The sequence below is a fragment of the Lactuca virosa genome, chromosome 7 (assembly GCF_052849685.1).
Source record: "Lactuca virosa cultivar CGN04683 chromosome 7, Lactuca_virosa_CGN04683_v6, whole genome shotgun sequence".
NCBI classification, from domain to species: Eukaryota; Viridiplantae; Streptophyta; class Magnoliopsida; order Asterales; family Asteraceae; genus Lactuca; species Lactuca virosa.
In genome coordinates this window covers 62,710,419-62,725,486 of record NC_136432.1, presented here as the reverse complement: position 1 = coordinate 62,725,486, position 15,068 = coordinate 62,710,419, and the positions used below count along the sequence as shown (strand labels likewise).

The following is a 15,068-nucleotide window of genomic DNA, read 5'->3' as shown; positions in this document are numbered from 1 at the left end:
TCCTCCAGTCCATAGTGTTTAGCATAGCTAGAACAGCAGCCATATCTTCTGAGGTACCACTCCCAACTCCCTTAGCTCCATCATTTCTAGGATTGTGGTATTCACGTGAATGCTTAGAGAACTCTTCAATTAATTCCTTGATTTATGTTGGATTTTTCTGGGTTAGCGGTCCTTGAGAATCAAGGAGTTTCCTTGTCATAACATTAACCCCATAATAAAAGATTGATACTTCTTGTTGCTCATTTAAATCATTTTGCGAAAAATTCCTTATCAATCCCTTGTAGCGTTCCCATGCCTCATAAATTGACCCACTCGGTTGTTGCTCGAAATTTGCTATTGCTTTCTTGAGTTTAGCAACTTTGGAAGGTGGGCAAAAGTGTTCTAGAAATTGCTCACGCATTTGCGCCCAAGTACTAATTGCACCGGGTGATAACGCCTTTAGCCAATCTTTAGCGACTCCCTTAAAAGTAACGGGAAGCATTCTTAGTAAAACAGTAGTGCATGGAACATTTGGGATGTTAAAGTAATCAGCAATGTCATTGACTTCATCAATGTTCTTGGAAGCATCATCATGATCTTTCTCGGAAAACAGAACTTCCTTAAGTGCGGACAGAATGTGTCCCTTCAGCTCGAATGTTGTTGCAATTGGAATTGTAGGTTGCACTAGACCGGGACTGGTGTCCTCTCGGATTCTTTTCTTATATTCCTCCATGGACATATCAGTAATGTTTGCCATCTCGTTTTTTGGCTCGTCTTCGGGTTCGCTCTTTTCTAATTCGAATTCGGGTTCGGACTCGTATTCGGATTCATGAAGATTAGGATTTTGCTTTAAGCTACCAATCTTGTTTTCGTCCCTCTTTTGATTGCTTGACTCACCCACGTTCTTCCCATTCTTCTTTCCGTAAACTGATTTAAGGTATTTGAAAGGTGACTTCTTTGGTAGGTTGGTTTCTCCTACGTTTTTATCCATCTTTTTATGAAGGGTTGACTCTGGATCTCCAAGTGGTCGTATCAAAGGTGTGTTGGATCAACGGGTCATGAACTACTGCAATAAAAACAAAAATAAAAACATAAAACCGAACAAAAACTACTTAAAAACACTTACTGACTGCTCACCACGACGTGGTAAAGGGCACCACATCGTGTTGTCACAGAAAATTTAAACAAAAACGAAAAACGAAAGAAAACGTAAATGACTGAGTTCACGTCCTAAGCTTCAGGCTCACGTCGTGAGTTCGGTACTGAAATAAAAACTAATGCAAAAATTTAGCTTTTTGCATGTTTTACCCAACAAAAATGATCGATTAACCTAAAGAAAATAAATGTCTAAACTAATTAGCCGCTCCCCGGCAACGGCGCCAAAAACTTGATGTGTCGAAATATTACTACTACACCTAATTTTACCAACTATCTAACTAGCTATTCGACTAAGGCAGTGTACCTTTTTGGAAATAGTATAGCACAAACACTCGGGTATCGATCTCAGGGAACGGATTTAGTTATTTAATCTAATTGCTACTAAATTAACCTAAAAATCTAAACAAGGGTTTTAATGGTTTTTATCTAATTTTGCAAGTTCAGAGAAACTTAAACAATCAACTAATCAATTAGTAAAAACACTTCTGTTTAGTTCAAATCCACTTTTCTTCAATGGTTAGCTATTAATTATAGATAATTCAAGTTGGTTACTAATTAACATATTATTAGTAATTTAGTTCCAAATATACTAATGTTTAACTAATTCGTGTAGAACTATGTATGGTCACACATAATTTAATACATAATCAATTATTAATTATGAATGGAGCTATGTAAGATTGATTTAACAAACACAATTATGTTCACAATATATGTTCTCCAGCACAGTCAAATTCAAATACTTTAAGTAATCTAAGACTGGTTCGATCTTAGCTCCAATAATCTAATGGTCACTAAATTACTAGGTAATCAAATTCATGCAGGTTAATGTTCACTAAACTACACAGAATATGAATTAAAGCAATCTAATTATCAAATTTTAGCATGCTAGGTATAAACAATCAAACTAAAGCTTAATACCAACTAGAAAAATCCATAATAAAATAACTAAACCATGAGTTCAAGCTTCATCTGGCTAAACAGAAGCAGCTAGATTCAGCTACTCATAGCAACAATCAAAAACACAATCTTCATTAATAAGAACGTAGTAATTGTACCAAATTAAGAACAAAGTTATGATCTTTAACTTCTTCTCCTTCCTTGGATGTTATCACTAATTCTCCGCCTTCTTTTTCTCTGAAAATAGACTTCTGAACTCTCTATTCTCTCTATCCAACCTCCTGAAGTCGTAAGCACCAAGGATATATATACTTTTCAAAATTACCCTCCTCACATCGTGAGAAAAGTTTTCTCATGTCGTGAGATCAGTCCCGATCCGTAGCGAACACGAACTCTGGCCTCCGGATGCTTATCTTCTAGAAACTTAGTACTCACGTCGTGATACATGATTCCTCACATCGTGAGGTTGCCTTTTTGCTGAATTCTTCATCTTTTAAGCTTTAAACCTCCAAAGTTCCGATCCTTGTCGCTTTTGGTCCTTATTCTTCAAGATGACTTCTTTTGGATGCAAAATGCAATTCACTCTTATAAGTACCATTTATCTTTGCAAATAACCAAAATATGTATCAAATTGTATTCAAATTTTGCCTAAAAATGTGTATAAATATGGAAATATCATTAACCAACACCTTATTGACTTCTCAAACCAATTTATATCCTTACCATCTTGATTCTATAAACTAAAGTCATCTTGCATATCATGAAATTCACTTTTGGAAGTGATAAGAATCAAACATCACTTAGCATAGTTAAATAGTAAATCAAAGAATTCTATAAATCTCATAATACAAAACCACCACATAACTACCTACTATTTGGCATAGATACACCGACCATCGGCTATTCGAGTCTGGGAACTCGTTTGGTCAAGCCGTTAATTTCTGTCAGCAAAGTTTCCTAATTAGGTTGATAAATCTACCGTCTGACCTTCTATCATAACTTCACAAATTAATACTATGGATTCTTTCCTAATCACTTTCATCTCACAACTTTAAATTCAATTTAGTTGTAGTTGTTGTCACTACATTTAGCATTTCAAAGTCCTTAAGGATCCTTTGTTCTTGTTACCTCAAACCACTTATGGCCCTTTTTTTGTAATCTGTCGTACATTATTACCCCTAATGTACTAATACCAATGCTAAAACCTTTACTTAATATATGTAAATTAAAAAGGCAGTCAATCAGCTAATGTATAGTAGTAGGTAAGGTAATCATATTAAAGTCTGTTAGTGCTTGTATCTAAGCAACTAAGGTATACAACCTAAATCATATTATAGCCCTCTCCTCATTTCAACTTAACCATATACAATTTTAGTCTATGAGTACATACTTCACCTAGTTCACTTAAACTTGTGCTCTGATACCAACTTGTAACACCCTAATTTTCAAATGCAAAATATCATTAACACCGGTCCAATAACCTCTGATATCAAAATCCAAATTCTAATATCGTCTTTGACAATAGCGGAAGCAAATAAAAAGTAAATTAAACTCTTGGAGTGTTACGTCTTCTTGAAATACTATCATTGTCTACAAGTATAATACTTATCCTTCCCCTTCTCCCCACCACTTGCTATATGATTTCTTGAGTTGCACACATTAAAAGTTTCTAAATGGGTAAACCTAAGGCCTAGTGATTTTGTGATTTTCATGCATATTAACGTCAATAAAAATGCAATAGTTTATCAAGTATGTTTTTTTTTCTTTCCACCATTGATGACGCACTTAGGGAACTACTTTCATTTCCAAAGAGTGCGTCCATGAACCCAATTCCCACTGTCGGGCCCAATAAATATGCTTATGGCTAAATAATAAGAGCATTGGCTCTCCTCCGCATACTCTCACCGTGTACGACGACTAATATTAAGACTGTGTAATTATTATACATGTTCCCTATACATATATGACCCACCTTTCCACCATTTTTTACATGAAATGGTTCATAAGTTCAACAAAAATCTTTCTAGCAATAACAGCAACATGTAATTGCAAATAGTTTAGAAAACAATTTTTCATGCAAGAAACCTTAAACATCAGATGAAAACTCACCCTGTTGGCGTTAGGCCTTAACCAAATCTTGACACGCTACTCGCATCAATGATTTGCTAGAACTTCGAAAAAAATTCACAAACTTCCTTCTCCGATCATATAGTCATTTCTCAACGATTTCTTACCGTTCTAATGGGGTTTCATAAGATTTTTCAATCTCTATATAATTGCCTAGGTTCCCATCCGTTACAATCCATCCAAATGCTCGAATTTATGGCACCATCATTGGTGATGATTTTGAATATTAATAGCTATAATTTAATCCCATTTGAACCTAAGTAAACCTAATCAACTTCCTTAATCACTCTCATTTTAATTTAGTGAGATTATATGTTTTATTATATATATATATATATATATATATATATATATATATATATATATATATATATATATATATATATATATATATATATATATACAATGTTGTAGAACTCGTTACTCGGTACCTGTTCGGCCGACTACCGAGTAGCGAGTACTCGGGAGTAGTCGGGGAGTACTCGGATTTGTTAATTCATATAGAAATATTTTTAGGGAAATTATATATGTCAAAATCATAAGTTAAAATCATAAGTTGATTGAAATATATAACAAAATTAGATAAATGTGAATACACAAAAACTGAAAAACACATAATGGTTTAACTTCATGAATAATTACTGAAAATTTAAGATATATATGTAGTAATAATCATATGTGTGTGTCTTAAATAATAAATCTTTAAGTATATTATACATATTAATCACCGAGTTGACCGAGTTTTACAACACTGCTCAGTTCAGTAAGGGGTCGAGCAGGGACTACTCGGGATTTTGTAACTCGTCTCGGTAAGGTTTATTTGTCAATTTCATATATGATGGTTATTTATTTTATTAAAATAAACGAATGGTTTATTTGTCAATAGTCCCGATGGACATTTTTATAAATATCCTTAGATAACTATTTGAAAAGCCCATTTGAGAAAATATTTATCACCATTATTATTGTTATAACTTGATATCTTGATATCATTAACTCAATATGAAGTTTTAGGTTATTGGATGCGGACAATATTTTATTACGTTTTCTTATATCCAAAGTGTTTATCTCATCGTCTTAGTCATACTTTTAGTGTTATAACATCCAATGTGGAAATCGACAACACCAAATAACTTGTGATAACACCTACCATTATATATATATATATATATATATATATATATATATATATATATATATATATATATATATATATATAATTTCTATTTTTCTAATTTGTTTTATTTTTTTAATTTACGTCATAATATTTAAAAAAACATATAAATTAATAAAATATAATTAAATTAAATATTTAGTTAAACATACTACTTTAAAAATATAAACGACATTACAACAGAAAAAAAAACATTGACCGAAAACATAATAAACTTAAAAATATAAAACCGATACACGACGAAGAATTGTCAAATCTTTCGCAATACGATCTTCCGCGCCTTCACGACGAAGGAACTCAAAATGCTGTAGATGCAACTCATATCTTTTAAACGCGATTTCGTTGTGATCGTCAAATTTTTGTTTCATTTATTCTTTCTCTCGACGTCTACTTTCGCCTTCCTCCGCATGTCGTTGCGACCAGCTCGCTTTGTCACGCCCTATCGGTCGTGGAGGCCGAGATATCTCTTCAGTGTCGTTGAAGTCATCCGATATCTCATCCATGTTCGCATTAAGGTTGATGTTCGTGTGTGCGTCCGAAACGTCGACGAAACCCGAGCCGCGAGACCTCTTCGATTGTTGTTTCGTAAATGTGTTCGTTTTATTCCATTTTGGGTCTTCCTTAACAGTCTCCCAAATCTTTTCGTGCTCGAAAAATGACCCGTCTCGACATGAAATTGGTCCCTCGCCGCTCTCTAAACGTCAAAATCGGCCGCACCACTTTGCTTGTGCGAGGAAAGTTTATTGTAGATGGAATTGAACTTGGTGCACTTCCTGCTTATTTGAGTCCATTTGCTACTCAACATATCGTGATTGCGATTGTAACATCCATAAAAATTCATGAAAATTTAAAATTTTTAAATATTCCAAAACCATTAATTATTACAAAGTGTTTTCAAAATAGTTTCATATCAAAGTTTTTCCAGAAACCACAATCATAAATCGAGGAAGTGTACGGTTACGCCTTCGCCTTCCTGCGGTCATCCGCTATACCTGAAACAATAATCGATAAATGTAAGCTCGAAAGCTTAGTGAGTTACCCCCAAAATACCCATACACACATAAATACACATATAATCACAAACAGCATACTATAGGTCCAATCAACCATCGGGTTGGAATACCCCCGACCCTCAACCATCGGGTTGGAATGCCAACATACTATGGGTACTGTCAACCATCGGGTTGAAATACCCCCAACCCTCAACCAATGGGTTGGAATGTCAACATACTTTGAGTCCAATCATCCTCGGGATGGAATACTCTCGGCCCACACCCATCGGGTTGGAATGCCCTCATCCTATGAGTCCAATCATCCTCGGGATGGAATACTCTCGGACCACAACCATCGGGATGGAATGCTCACAACCAATCAAACATGTGCACCTATATCAGATAAGCATATAACAGTCTACAGAGACAACGTACTAGGGTCCAATCATCCTCGGGATGGAATACCCTCAACTACCAATCAAGCATGTGCACATATAATAGGTAATCACCTAACAGTATACAGACAGTTAGACCAATCTACAGGTCACTAGGCATAACCACATCCTATCTACCAGGATACCGATCTAACAGATCATAACATCATATAACCATCCTATCTACCAAGATGCCGATCTAACATAACACAACACTAACAATCCGAATAACAATCCAAAGGGCCGGCCTTGGTTCCTTAGACCCTTGAGTATAGTGAGGAGGACTCACCTCGCAAGTAGTGCTTAACTAGACTGAAAGTCTCTGACCGCTGTCTCACCGAAATCTGAACTATCCAAAATAACAGATACTAAGTCAACAAGGGATATCAATCTTGAACAAGGATCCCACATAGAGTAATAGTCCCTTTTTGCCTTTTCTCTAATTTGGGCCAAGGCCCAATACTAAATCCATGATCCAAAAGTCCACATATACAAGGCCCATCATTAACCCAATTTTCCCAATTGGGCCTGACTCTATAATTGGGCCTCGCCCTAAGGTCTATTTCCATATTAGGCCCAAAATACATTTATTCAGAAGTACAGCAAAGGCCCAAACCATAATGACCCAAAGGCGGCACAATCCAAAACCCAAATCGCAAACGCCCAATAGAGGGCGTACACTGGGCGTAATCCTCTGATACGATGGGCGTACTCTAGCTTGCGTTGACCACCATCGGGGTGGTTGACTCAGTACGATGGGCGTACCGACACTTACGCGGGGCATAAGTGACTTTTACCAAAACTCTAAATAAGTGCTTAATGGCTTAAGCACTTAAGCCCAAAGTCTCAAACTTTAAGACTTTTGACGTCCAGAAAGCTCTTAACACATGGTCTTAATGTTGGATTTGGTGTCTAAGCCCATAACTATAACTGGTATGTACTTGGCCCGATTGTAGCATGGTCCTTTTGGGTTGCCTTCACCAGTGCAATTTGATAGGATGGATTTTGATAATAAGGTTATTTATTGTTTATTAATATATTACAAGTATAATATATTAATATGGAATTATTTAATTAGTATTGATCAAGAATTAATTTATTAATTTTGTGGTCAAAAGAGACTAATCAAATATATGGGGATTGTTTATGTAAATCAATCATTCTTGTAGTGTGGGCTAATGATCCATGATCATGGGCTAAACTAATCCATGGATAGTCCATGGAGGTTAAACCCATGGAGTATGAGAATGTGGAAAGTCATGGATTATTAGGGTTTACCAAGTGTAACCCTAGCATGTCCAACACTATAAATAGAGCCCTCCATATACCAAAATCGGTTGCACCTTGCTATTGAGATAAGTAGCTTATTCTCTTAAACCATCCTCTTGCATATTGGTGTTTGTGAACCATTAGAGGCAGCACACTTGAGGTGCTCAAGCTTTCAAGGGTCAAGAACTAACAAGTCCTTCAAAAGGTATGTCATCTATCTAGATGTTCTATTCAATTAGCAATTTGTATGCTAGTTAGGACAATGCTTTGGAAAAAATGAAAATATGCATGTATAATAGAGAAAACATAGATCCAAAGTATTTAGGGTTGCATGTGCACCATAGGAGTGTTATAGTGCTCAAAACCCAACAACGGTATCAGAGACTAGGATTGTTTTCCATTATATTTAATGCTTACTAATTTTTCAAAGCTGAAAAAGTCGATTTTTTTGCCTCTGACTAATGAAATCGCCGAGTCCATGAACATACTCGACGAGTCCACTCAGTAAAAGAGCAATTCGTCGAGTCCAGTTTATGTACTCGACGAGTTGAAGGCTCTGTGTGCAGAAATTCGAGTTTCTTGGCATGGTTTGGATTTGGAACACTACTACAAACTGTTTTGGATCATTGGATATTTTTTTTATGATATGGTAGTGCTTGTACTCATCCAACCACAAGATAATTGTCAAAGTTTTAAAATAATTGTTGTTTTATATGACAAACAAAATTGATTTTAAATTGTTAATTTGAAATTGTCTTGCATATGAGTTTAGTTAGATCAAGAATTATCTGATAATTTAGTTGTTAGAAAATATGATCTAAATGATGTTTAATGACCTCCATAACTTGTCCTCAAGTTATGGAAAATGAAAGGTCTCTTCATTAAAATCAAATTAAACTCATAAGTTATGAATATGAAGAGTTTTGACAAGTTTCAAAACTTGCCCTCAAGTTTTGGAATTTGCAAACTCTCATTAATTGAAACATTAATTCCAAACCCTAGAGTTTTAAAATTTAAAATTCAACCCTTATACTTTATAATATTATAAGTTTAATATATATATATATATATATATATATATATATATATATATATATATATGTATAAAATAAAGTCGGTCTTACCGTTAGTAGGCCTCATTCACGAAGTCGGTCTATAAGGGGGTATAAGGTTATTGCCTATAAAATGGTAGTTTAATGGGTGTCCACTCTCACCCACCGCTTCCTTGACTGGTGGAGGGTCGTTAGCCGAACGGGTAGGATAGGACATTAATTCTCCCTCATTAAAAGTATAATGATAAAAAATAAAGTAACTAAACTTCTATTAAATTCTCAATCTTAGTTACTTTAGGAAAATGTGAAATGGTGCTAATCCATGAATTTACAGTTTGCACCTTGTTAAGTTGTTAGTGGAGCGTGTATAGTTAACCGGCACACTAATCTGGGACTGACAATGTGTGGCAAATGGTAACTTGGTGTTAATCATAGGTCAATGGAGCGTGTGTAGTTAACCGGCACATTGATTAGGTGATTTATAACATTGGGTGTGCCAAGTTAATTTGCATGTTTATTCACTCCTTGTTTGTGATCCTCGGCATCCTAGTCACAAACTTGAAGGGCATAATCGAGATTTAAACATGCTATTGAAAATATTCAATGAATCTCAAAGATCTAGGAATTTCAAATCCAATTAAAACTTAATAATCTATTTCGTTTTTCATGGTGGAAATTGGTAAATCGTCATTTACCTACCTTCAAATATTTTACAATTGGATTACGGCATCCCTCTTCACAATTGTAGAATATTGTGTTGGATCCTAGCCTTAATATTTCATATTGGGTGTAATATTAAGGATTATCATCTAATCTAAACTTTGTTCTTCTTCTTTTACAGATGTCTATCCCAAATAATGCTTCCAACCCAATCCCTTTAGGCTCTTTCTCCCTAATGAATATGTGTGGGAGGGTCATTTTCGATGGCTCGAATTTCAATGACTGGATTCGAAACATCAGGATGGCTATTCGTTATGAGGACAAATAATATGTCCTTGATAAAGAGATCAAAGACATTGATGTCACCACTGCTACTCCTGAACAAATCGCTGAACATACTACTCATGAGAGGGATGCGACAAATGTGTCGTGTCTTATGATTGCAACCATGACTGCTGAGCTGCAGAAGTCCTATGAGGACTACTATTCTTATGAAATGTATCATGATTTGATGGAAAGATACCATCAAAGTGCTCGGAAGGAGAGGTATGAGATCATTGCCTCCATGATCACAACCAAAATGAAGGATGGTGAACCCATCACGGCCCACTTGCAGAAAATGCAGAGATTTGTGGACCGCTTGCTAAAATTGAATGTCAATTTTGATGAAGAGTTGGCCATAGATATCATTCTACACTCTTTACCTTCTTGTTATGATCAGTTTCGTATGACTTATCATATGAACAAGGAGGAGGTCAGTCTTAGCAAGCTTCAAGGCCTTCTTAGGACTGCAGAAAGCAACCTGAAAGGCAAGTTGGTTGTGTCTACTCGTACTACTACTTCTGCCCCTGTTCTGGCAATCGGGCATGGGAAGGGAAAGAAGAGGAAAGCTCCCTACAAGAGCCGCAAGAGAAAGTCTCTTGATGGATCCTCTTCAAGTGGGACCAAATCTGGTTCTAAAAATCACTCTTCAAACCCGAAGGAAGCAGAGAGCTTCCACTGTCATGATAAAGGGAACTGGAAACGAAGCTGCCCCAAATACTTACAAGATATTAAGGATGGGAAGATCAAACCCTCCTTTGTAGGTATTTACACTATTCAATCTAATAACTCATCACATGCTAATTCTTGTGTCCTTGATACAGGTTGTGGTATTCACATTTGTTCTGATTTGCAGGGACTAAAAAGAAGTAGGGATGTGGAGCACGGGAAGATAAACTTAATCATAGGAAATAGGGAAGTGTCACCTATGACCAAAATTGGAGTTTATTCTTTATTGCTAAGTAATGGTTTAAATTTAGATTTGAATAATTGTTGTTACTCGGTCGATATGGCGAGAAATGTTATTTCCTTTCACAGTTTGTATTAACAAGGTTTTACCTTTTCTTTTAATAATGAAAATGGTGGTATTTATGCTTATCGTAATGGTGTATTTTATTTTGAAGCATTACCTTGCAATGGTATATATGAAACTGTGATGATTGTAGAAAACTTAGGAAATAATGTGTTGAATATTGATTCTTCCAATGAATTGGATAAGGCATGCTTGTGGCATTGTCGTCTTGGACATGTCAACAAGAAGTGCATAGCCCAACTCCAAAAGGATGGACTTTTGGAGTCTTTCGACATAAATTCGGATGACATTGTGAATCTTGTTTACTTGGAAAGATGACCAAGTCACCCTTCACTGGTACTTGTGAAAGGGGTGAAGGTCTGTTGGATCTCATACACGCTGATGTGTGTGAACCATTCAGAACCGCCACAAGGGATGCTAACAGAGTCTATGTGACTTTTACTAATGTTTATAGTAGATATGGGTATATTTACTCAATCAAGCATAAGTCAGAAACCTTTGAAAAGTTCAAAGAGTTTTAAGCAAGAAGTGGAGAATCAATTGGGCAGGAAGATAAAGATGCTGCGATCCGATCGTGGAGGAGAGTATCTTAGTATCGAGTTCCTAGACTATCTTATGGAATGTGGAATTGTTTTACAATTGACGCCACCTAGGACACCACAGCTTAATGGTGTAGCTGAGAGGCGCAATAGAACCTTGCTAGACATGGTTCGTTCCATGATGAGTCGAGCTTCATTACCTCTCATTCTGGGGGTATGCCTTAGAGACTGCCGCCCATATCCTTAATTTAGTCCCTACCAAAAAGGTTTCCAAAACACCTCACGAGATGTGGACAGGGAAAGTTCCCACTTTATACCACATCAAAGTTTGGGGTTGCGAGACTTTTGTGAGAAAAGAAACTCACGACAAGCTCAAACCTCGGAGTGAGCAATGTATGTTGAGAATATTAGATCTGATCACCACGAATAAAGGCTCGGATACCAGTTACTGTGTGACAGATGTATAAATTAAAGATATAAGATGCAGATTTATAAAGATTAAGTATTGCGGAATAAATATAAATATGAAAGCTATAATAATATAAATAATTGTATTTAAATGACGTAAAGCTATAAATAATATAAATGATTGTATTTAAATGACGTAAATCTATAAGTAATATAAATGACTGTATTTAAATGATGTAAAGCTATAAGTAATATAAATGAATGTATTTAAATAACGTAAAGCTATAATAAATATATATATATATATATATATATATATATATATATATATATATATATATATATATATATATCAAGTAGGTTCGTCAAATAAATGACTGAGCTGGCTTAGGGTTGGACTGGATCTTAATATACTGTGTCTCTATTTGTTCATAGTTCAATCCGGTATTTGATAAGTAACACAAAGTTCATTTTCATGTAAAATGGGTTGTTTACAAAACAATGCAAAGTACACGGGTCATGTATTTGTATACGGGTATAGGGTGTTTTGAGGAGATTTGATGAGGTTGGAGTGGGTATTTGGAGGGTGGTAGGAGGTGGAATAAGGTTGTAGTTTTGGTGGTGTAAGGCACCAAAGATGGTGATGTTGAAGGAGCTTTGGGTGGTGATGAATGTAGATTTTCGGAGTAGATCTCTCTGGATAGCCAATTCTCTCTCGCGTCTCTTTGGGGTTTCCCTTGGTCAAAATCTTCCACGAAAATTCGTAGATGTAGGTAAGGTTCTGAAGAATTTGTGGTGAAAATCTCTCTAGTAATATCTTGGCTGTGTTTTTCCCAGTTTTTTATTTTCTGAGATGAAGATTCTGAACTCGAAAATAGAAATCTCTCTGGATAGCCAATTCTCTCTCGCGTCTCTCTGGGGTTTCCCGTGGTCAAAATCGCCCACGAAAATTCTTAGATGTAGGTAAGGTTCTGAAGAATTTGTGGTGAAAATCTCCCTAGTAGTATCTTGGCTGTGTTGTGCCCAGTTCTCTTCGTTTCTGACTTGAAAATTTTGATCCCGAAAACAGCAAGGTGGTGATAGTTGAGTTGATTTAAAAAGGGTTTTTGGAGGAGGTTTAAGGAGGGTATTTGGAGGGTGTTTGGAGAGTATTTTGAGGTTGTTTTGAGGGTGGAATACGGTGGTTAAAATGGAGGTATAAGGTGGTGAAGATGATGATTGATGGGTTGAAGATGAACACCTTGAGTTTCAATGAAGAATATGAAGATGGTTGATGGTGTTCATTTTTCTTGTTGATCTTGGTGCTCTTGATCTTTCTCCAGGGATGAAGATGAAGATGGTGTTGATCTTGTTGAAGATGTAGTGGGTTCTTTGGTTCGTGAAAGCTCACAAGAAAACTAACTCGCTTTTTCTCTTCTATTCTCTCCAACACTTACACACACTACATACACATGTATTTATACACATATGAAACAAATATCTTCTAGTGCACTTGAGTTTTTAGTTGAAAGGAAGGCTGGTGATGCAAGTTGTAGTAGGAGTAGGAGCAAAAAATTATGGCTTGGGTTTTGCTTCTTCATTTCTTAGACTTTTCCACACACACACATACATATATAATACATACATACATACATACATACATACATACATACATACATACATACATACATGTCGGATTAATGTCTAAGTCCATAAATATAATTGGTAAGACTTGACCCGACCGGGCATGGTCCATTTGGGTTGCATGGCATCATGCATTTGGATAGACTAAAATGAGAGAAATAACACTTAAGGTTTATTAATATATTATAAGTTCTAATATATTAATAAGGTTATTTAATTAGTATTGATCAAGAATTAATTTGGAATTAATTAAGTGATCAAAAGGAGACTAATTAAATATATGGGTTGATTGTGTAAATCATTCATTCTTTTATATGTGGGCTTGTGATCCAAGATTCCTTATGTTGGACTAAGTCCATGGGGTGACCCATGGATACTCCATGGAGGTTAAAATCCATGGAGCATAAGGAATGGGTAAAGTTATGAGTTACATGGTGTAACCCTAATAGCCACCATATAAAAGAATCCCATGGCTCAAGAAATCGGGGACTATGTGTAAGGAATAAGGGCTAGCCAATTTTATGAAGTGTTCCAATTTCTGTCAAGTCATTCCATGTGCATTTGATGTTGTGTGAACCATTTGAGGTGTCACACTTGGGGCACTAGGAACTCAAGCTTCATGAAGACATTCTACATCAAAGAGCTATGTAATTCTAACTTGAGATATTCATTTGAATCAATGTTATTATGCTAGTTAGCATGAATACCTTGGAAAGTTCATATTTGCATGTATAATAGAGAAAACATAGATCCAATGTATTTAGGGTTGCATGTACACTTAGGAGTGTTAGAATGCTGAAAACCCAACAGTGGTATCAGAGCCTAGGCTTGTTTTCAATTATACTTGATGCAAATTGCTGAAAAATGCTGAAAAAGTCGAATTTCGGGCATTCTGGGCACTGGACTCGCCGAGTCCACTGATGAAATCGCTGAGTCCATGAAGAAAATCATCCTACTCGTCGAGTAGGTTCATACACTCGACGAGTAGGAGCCCCTATCAGCATATCTTCGAGTTTTTTGGCTAGAAATGGACTAGGAACATTACCATAAGCTGTTTTTGAACCTATAAACCTGTTTTTGATGTGGTAATGTTCATTCTAATCCAATTTCAAAGATAATTGTCAATAGATTCATGTTTTGTATTAGTTTAATGGTTAGTCTAATTACATGAAAAAGTTTGATTAAATTATCTTGTTCTTATGAGTTGCTTAGATTAATAGAAAAATTATTAGAAATTGTTGTTTTCAATCCATTTTAATCTAAGAGATGATTCTAAAATGTGTTTGTGTAACTTGTCCTCAAGTTACATGAAAAGTCACATTAAATTTTCTTAAAACTCATAAAAGTTGGCAAAGGTTACAAAATGAAGAGTCTTGTCTTCATTGAATGGTTTTATGAC

At 35.6% G+C, this 15,068-nt stretch overlaps 1 non-coding gene across 1 annotated transcript; it reads left to right on the top strand.

The window, feature by feature from the left end:
- The first annotated feature begins 245 nt into the window (after window positions 1-245).
- LOC145128099 (small nucleolar RNA R71) lies at window positions 246-352 on the top strand. The gene has a single exon (XR_013716700.1). It is a non-coding gene; the product is annotated as a small nucleolar RNA R71 (small nucleolar RNA).
- Window positions 353-15,068: the final 14,716 nt, after the last annotated feature.